General features: G+C 47.2%; 1 long non-coding RNA gene across 4 annotated transcripts in view; it reads left to right on the top strand.

The window, feature by feature from the left end:
- LOC109386097 (uncharacterized) overlaps window positions 1-6108 on the top strand; it is a 15659-nt gene that overhangs the window by 7465 nt on the left and 2086 nt on the right. For 2 of the 4 annotated variants that reach the window (XR_002124730.1, XR_002124731.1), the window contains exon 2: window positions 2031-2175. This is a non-coding gene — a long non-coding RNA (uncharacterized LOC109386097). Of the gene's footprint in view, window positions 1-1209; window positions 1400-2030; window positions 2176-6108 lie in introns of those variants that run through there. The other 2 variants (XR_002124729.1, XR_002124728.1) reach the window with 2 other exon arrangements.

The raw sequence follows: 6108 nt of genomic DNA, 5'->3' as shown, positions 1-6108 counted from the left end.
GTCACAGAGTGGCCTTGTCTCATGGTGATGTTCTGTGAAATTGTTATTTCCACGGGAGAACGCCAAGGCCAGCTGATAGTGCCAGGCTAGCAAATGATGTCACGCACCGCTCTGCTCTTTCTCCAAGACGTGACATTTGCTTGATATTGTTCAGGGTGGAAATATGGTCGAGGAAAAAGCAAAACCCAACCCCGACCAGCTTCAGCAAATGACCGAATCTCACAGCCTCTCTTGGCTGTTCTTTCCGCCGTCTTACGCCGGCTGTGCTGAGTTGGCTGTTTCTGGACTGTACCTCAGACAACTGAAAAACTCTTCCCTGTTCATTTGTTTTAAGCAGCTTTGTTGAGATATAGTTCACATGCCGTAAAATCCATGCCTTTAAAGGGAACAATGCAGTGGCTTTTAGTATATTCACAGATACAGGCAACCATACCTTCTGTCTAGTCTCAGAACATCCATTTCGCTCCAGACAGAAACCCCATTAACAGTCGCCCCCCCCCCCCCGTTTCCTCCTAACTCCCCACCAGAGCCCGAGGTACGCACTAATCTACTCTCTGTCTCTGTGGATTTTCCTGTTTTGGACATTTCATATAAACGGAAACATACAATGTATGGCCTTTTTGTGACTGGCTTCTTTCACTTAGCATCATATCTTCGGGGTTCGGCCATGCTGTAGCAGCATGTGTCGGTTCTTCTTTCCTTTTTATGGCTGAGTAATAGCCCATCGTATGGATGGACCCCATTCTCTCGATCCATTCACCCACCCACGTGGGACTTTTGGATGGTTCCCATCTTTCCTGTTGTTTTGTCTGTGGTAAACGCGGTACTTTCCTTCTGGAAGCCCAGGTCACTTCGTAGGAACCTCTACCTCCGCACAGAACTCCTTGTTTTGGGGAGATGAACCAGGCTCCAGAAGAGAGAGTGGGATGGACAAGGGGAAAGGATGCTCATAGCCATTGAGTGCCTGCTGTGTGCCAGGCGGGGCCCCAGGAGTGCAAAGGTATATTAGGTCACAAGCCCCTGCCCTCAAGGAGCACGTAATCCAGTGAGTACAGAGGTACATCTGTTGTGTTGCCTGCTAGGATCCATCCCATTTTTCTGATTTTCCTCAGGGGAACCACCCCTCCCCTGCTTCCTCATTCCAGGGGAGGAAACCCAGGCCTGACCAATCAGCACCGCCCAACCTGTGGGTCTGGTGGTTGGCTCAGGGATGGGCACTGACCTTGGACAGTCCAATGAGAGTCCATGACACTTTTCCTGGCCTCTTGAAAAAAGGAAATTATCATTTTGTTTGGTAGTTTTTTCCTAGTGAGTTGCTGAGAAAATCGGCTGGAAGCCTTTGTTTTTTTTTTTTTTTTCAGGAGAGCCAGCCCGAGTAAGAAGGCAAGCCAGGGCCAAGGTATGGGAGATTAGACCGCATCCCGGGATGTCATTTGAGCAACTGGATCAAGCTGTGCCTTATTTTTTTTTGCTACGTCTAGGCTTTGTAGCTGCATGAACCAGTGATCTTTAAGAATTAAAAAGAAAATAGATTATGGAGATGGTTGCACAACTCTGTGAATATAACTAAAACCACTAAACTGTATACTTAAATGGGTGAATTGTGTGGTATATAAATGATATATGAATATTAAAAAAATAAAATAACAGGATAGAACCACACACAGGGTTTTGTTGAAACTCAGAATGAGAGTAGCTGACTCAGTCTGCAGAGTGGGCAGGCAAGCAACCTTCCTGGGGAGACAGTACCCGTTTTACAGGTGAGGAACTAAAGTCCCTCCCAGGAAGCAATTGAGTAGGATCCCTTAAATGACAGGGCTAACAAAGTGATCAGTACTTTCTACCCCATAACCTAGTCTTTGAAAACATAGGCTCTCCTTATGCACTGTCAAAATGTCTAATCCATGCCACCAATGAATTGACCTAAATTATTTTAAAGCATATATAGCATTGAGCCAGCTTATCATGAGCATCTCCAAACAGACATGGGGAAGTCTCCGTAGTTGTAACACCTTGCTTTGGATTTCTAGAGTTTGTCAAAACTCTTCAACTCAAACTGGCCTAAGCAAAAAGGTATGAGAATGAGAAATCCAGGATGTGGACTTCAGGCACAGCTGGATCCAGGGACTCAGCAATGGCATCTGACTTCTGTTGTTCTTCAACCCTCGGCTTCAGGTTTGTATAATGTTAACATCATTTTCATGCAGGTTCTCTACACAGTGTGGCAAAGGTGGCTTCCAGGACCTCTAGGGTTACATCCTCCTGGTTTAATAACCTGAGAAAATTCAGTGAATTTTCATTGCATGTCATTGGCTCAGCTTGGGACACATGCCCATCCCTGGACCAATCACTGTATTTAGGGAGATAGAAGTTGCTGATTGGTCAGGCTTANGGGTGGGGGAGGGTGCAGGTGAGATGAGCGGATCTGGGTCTGCCATATGCATAATCCATTTACAAAATTGTTTAGTAGAATTCCTCCCATCCCATCATTTCTTTTCTTTTTTTTTTTTTTTAAGCTGAGCCATCCTGCCACCTGTTGGCAGCTCAGCAGCAGTTCAGCTCAGGCCAGGAATCGAACCAGCGGCCCTGTTGCTCAGAGCTTGCACTCTTGAGCGAACTCTTAACCAACTGAGCCACCTGACTGACCCCATCCCATCATTTCTACTCCCAGGTAACTACTGTTGACACTTTGGCCCAAGACTTTTTGCTGACCATAAGCATATATATCTAAACACACATTTATATTTTAAATGGAAGCATGACATACATATTAGGATGCACTTTGCTTTTTTTATGTCATCATATCCTATAATCATCTTCCAACTCAACATATATAGACCCATCTCGTTATTTTTTAATAGATAATACATGCCTCATTCTTTTAAATGACTGTATAGTTTTCTGTTTTATGGATGTCGTGTAATTTACCCGATCATTTCTTCCTTGACAGGCATTCGCTATTTCCTGGTTTGGGCTATTTTAAACAATGTTGCTGTGCCAATTGACGCTTAATTTTTTATTCTTTCGACTTTATGAGGAGTGGCCAACACACGTTATGTCCTCATCTGCCCAGCACCCCATTCCTGCCTATAAATGAGGCAGCAAGAAGGAAGGCTGCAGCCAGCCACAACTCACATTGCAGGCAGTAAAAAGCACACCTCGCCTTTCACCGTGTGCTCTGCACCCCGCAGCCACGCATCCTTCTAACGTGCACTTTTGCCCATGCCATTTCTTGATTTAAACCCTTTCCATGGTTTCCATTGTTCTTTGGGGGTTGGGAGGAGGGGGTCTAGCTCTTCTTTATTTTCCACACTTCAACCCTACTAGCCCCCTTATTCAGTTTTCATACTTGCCAAGGTCAGAGCCTTCACACAATGAATGCTGTCAGGAGTGTAACTGGTAAAATCATTTTGGAAAACGGGCAGTTTTCCAAATCTAAACGTATGCCTACTCTCTGACCCAGCCAATCTGCTCCTAGGTTTATAGCCAACAGAAAGGAGATGAGAGTGTTTATAGCAGCTTTACTCAAAATCATCCAAAACGAGGAATAAGCGGAATGTACTTTTTTCGGTCTGGCTTTGATTCGTTCAAATTGTTGTGTGTATAAATAGCTCATTGCTTTGGATTGCTGAGTAATATTCCACTGTACGGACATACCATGATTTATTCATCTGCTCACCTGTTGCTGAACATTTGGGTCGTTGCCAGTATTTGTCTAATTCAAAGACTCTGAATGTTCACGTACAGGACGTGTGCTTTCCTTTCTTCGAGGTAAATGTCTAGAAGTAGAGTGTCTGGGCCACATGGGAAGTGGGTGTTTAACTTTTCCAGAAACCGCCAAACTGTTTTCCCGAGTGGCGGAGCCATCTTAGATTCCCACCTGCAGCGATGAAGCAGGGTGGGCCTGGGCCTTTCTAATCTTACCAACGTCCCTGGGAGATTCGGTTGTTCACCCGAGTTTGAGAACCACTGGCTTAGAGGGTGACAGAATTGGGAGGCTTTTCCTTCAGGAGGGGACCTTGGAGCAGAGACGTGGGGAAAGTGAGGGAGGGAGGCACAAGGAAACTCGGGAGAAGATGGTTCCAGGAAAAGGGGACAGGACGGACGTGCAGAGCCCCTGAGTCAGGAGTGTGCCTGGAGTGGTGGAGTCATCGCAGGGGTCCGTGGGGCTTGAGGGGAGCTGAGGGGAAGTGTGGGAAGGGAGAGGAGCGAGTGGGGCCTGAATATACACGTTGGGCCCCCAGGGAACGGTACACTCTATGGATCTGGTCCTGAATGAGCTTAGGAGCCACTCTAGGGTTTTCAAGCAGAAGCATGATATGATTTCATAGCAGAGAAACGGAGGCTCAGAGAGGTAAATTAACTTGTCACAGGTCACACAGGAAGTGGCTCAGCTGAGGTTCAACCCAGGTCTATCCGAGGCCAGAGAGCACTTTGTTGACCTCTGTGCATTCTTGGAGCTGGCTTTGGGGTAAGTAAATAAATAAAAAGTGGGTGTTGGGAAGCTGTCAATGTCCTCCAGCCAAAGAGCACCAGGAACACACCAGGAGTTAAGCCAGGGGGTTTATTACTCGCACCCAGGAGAATATACACCAGGGGCAACCATGGTGCGTCCCAGTAAGAATGTTAGGGTGTAGGAAAGAAACCGTTACAGGGTTTGGGCTTTGGCTGGGTGATTCTGGGGAGAGTTTAAGGATCTGGGAGTTTGCTCTAGAGTAGGTGCTGGCAGAAAGCAGGGGTAATTCTAGGATTGGGGCTCTTAAATAGATCTTATCCGGACAGAGGACAGACCAGAGCGAGGCCAGAGCTGTCACTGGTAAAGAAGCAGCTGTCACACATTATCAGCCGTGAGAGAGAGAGACGCGCGGTATTTTGTGGCCTGGACCATGTTCGTGTTCTGTCTTGTTCCATCACTGTCACAGAGTGGCCTTGTCTCATGGTGATGTTCTGTGAAATTGTTATTTCCACGGGAGAACGCCAAGGCCAGCTGATAGTGCCAGGCTAGCAAATGATGTCACGCACCGCTCTGCTCTTTCTCCAAGACGTGACATTTGCTTGATATTGTTCAGGGTGGAAATATGGTCGAGGAAAAAGCAAAACCCAACCCCGACCAGCTTCAGCAAATGACCGAATCTCACAGCCTCTCTTGGCTGTTCTTTCCGCCGTCTTACGCCGGCTGTGCTGAGTTGGCTGTTTCTGGACTGTACCTCAGACAACTGAAAAACTCTTCCCTGTTCATTTGTTTTAAGCAGCTTTGTTGAGATATAGTTCACATGCCGTAAAATCCATGCCTTTAAAGGGAACAATGCAGTGGCTTTTAGTATATTCACAGATACAGGCAACCATACCTTCTGTCTAGTCTCAGAACATCCATTTCGCTCCAGACAGAAACCCCATTAACAGTCGCCCCCCCCCCCCCGTTTCCTCCTAACTCCCCACCAGAGCCCGAGGTACGCACTAATCTACTCTCTGTCTCTGTGGATTTTCCTGTTTTGGACATTTCATATAAACGGAAACATACAATGTATGGCCTTTTTGTGACTGGCTTCTTTCACTTAGCATCATATCTTCGGGGTTCGGCCATGCTGTAGCAGCATGTGTCGGTTCTTCTTTCCTTTTTATGGCTGAGTAATAGCCCATCGTATGGATGGACCCCATTCTCTCGATCATTCACCCACCCACGTGGGACTTTTGGATGGTTCCCACATTTCCTGTTGTTTTGTCTGTGGTAAACGCGGTACTTTCCTTCTGGAAGCCCAGGTCACTTCGTAGGAACCTCTACCTCCGCACAGAACTCCTTGTTTTGGGGAGATGAACCAGGCTCCAGAAGAGAGAGTGGGATGGACAAGGGGAAAGGATGCTCACAGCCATTGAGTGCCTGCTGTGTGCCAGGCGGGGCCCCAGGAGTGCAAAGGTATATTAGGTCACAAGCCCCTGCCCTCAAGGAGCACGTAATCCAGTGAGTACAGAGGTACATCTGTTGTGTTGCCTGCTAGGATCCATCCCATTTTTCTGATTTTCCTCAGGGGAACCACCCCTCCCCTGCTTCCTCATTCCAGGGGAGGAAACCCAGGCCTGACCAATCAGCACCGCCCAACCTGTGGGTCT

Source organism: Hipposideros armiger, unplaced genomic scaffold (assembly GCF_001890085.2).
Source record: "Hipposideros armiger isolate ML-2016 unplaced genomic scaffold, ASM189008v1 scaffold_128, whole genome shotgun sequence".
Taxonomy (NCBI): domain Eukaryota; kingdom Metazoa; phylum Chordata; class Mammalia; order Chiroptera; family Hipposideridae; genus Hipposideros; species Hipposideros armiger.
This window is presented reverse-complemented; position numbering and strand designations above follow the sequence as displayed.